We start from the raw sequence: 567 nt of genomic DNA, 5'->3' as shown, positions 1-567 counted from the left end.
GCTGCAAAGACAGAAGGAAGTTACTGCACACATGTTCCCAGGCAGCATGGTCTGAGGCTGTTCCCTGCTTGCTTGTTTTCTGCCATGAAAAGAGGAGTAATGGCTGGTGAGCCCTTGGGCCATAGGTGACACAGAGACGTGAGGTCAGTGCGTGAGGCACCTTGCAGGGTGCAGGTGGTTGGTGTGAGGGTGTGGGCGCAGGCCCTTAGCAGGGGTAGCGGGCTCTGCCGCCATTGAAGCAGCCCAGGCCTCCGAAGCCGAAGCCGCCGGAGGAGATGGCCACTCCCTGGGCGTCGAGGGCGCTGCCCACGGCAGCTGATGAGGAGGATCCGACGGCGGTGTTCTGGGGGAAGGAGCTGAGGATGGGTCCCGGCAGGGTGACCACCACGGTGGAGGGCTGGATGACGACCTGGGAGTCCTGGCACTGCCTGACACAGGGCTCGTTGCAGCTGTTAGCCAGCGGGTGGGTCCGCAGGGGCGGCAGAGGTCGTAGCAGGACATGGCTGTGGGATGGAGGGTACCTGAAAGAAAGGGTGTTGGGTGAGTGGAGGGAATTGAGGGTATGGG

General features: G+C 62.6%; 1 pseudogene; it reads right to left on the bottom strand.

Moving 5' to 3' along the window:
- Positions 1-12: 12 nt before the first annotated feature.
- Positions 13-501, bottom strand: LOC104910489 (annotated as a pseudogene).
- Between the last annotated feature and the right edge of the window lie 66 nt (positions 502-567).

The sequence above is a fragment of the Meleagris gallopavo genome, chromosome 3 (assembly GCF_000146605.3).
Source record: "Meleagris gallopavo isolate NT-WF06-2002-E0010 breed Aviagen turkey brand Nicholas breeding stock chromosome 3, Turkey_5.1, whole genome shotgun sequence".
In the NCBI taxonomy this organism is placed as follows: Eukaryota; Metazoa; Chordata; class Aves; order Galliformes; family Phasianidae; genus Meleagris; species Meleagris gallopavo.
Note: the sequence above shows the minus strand (reverse complement) of the source record. Positions and strands in the feature narration are given on the sequence as shown.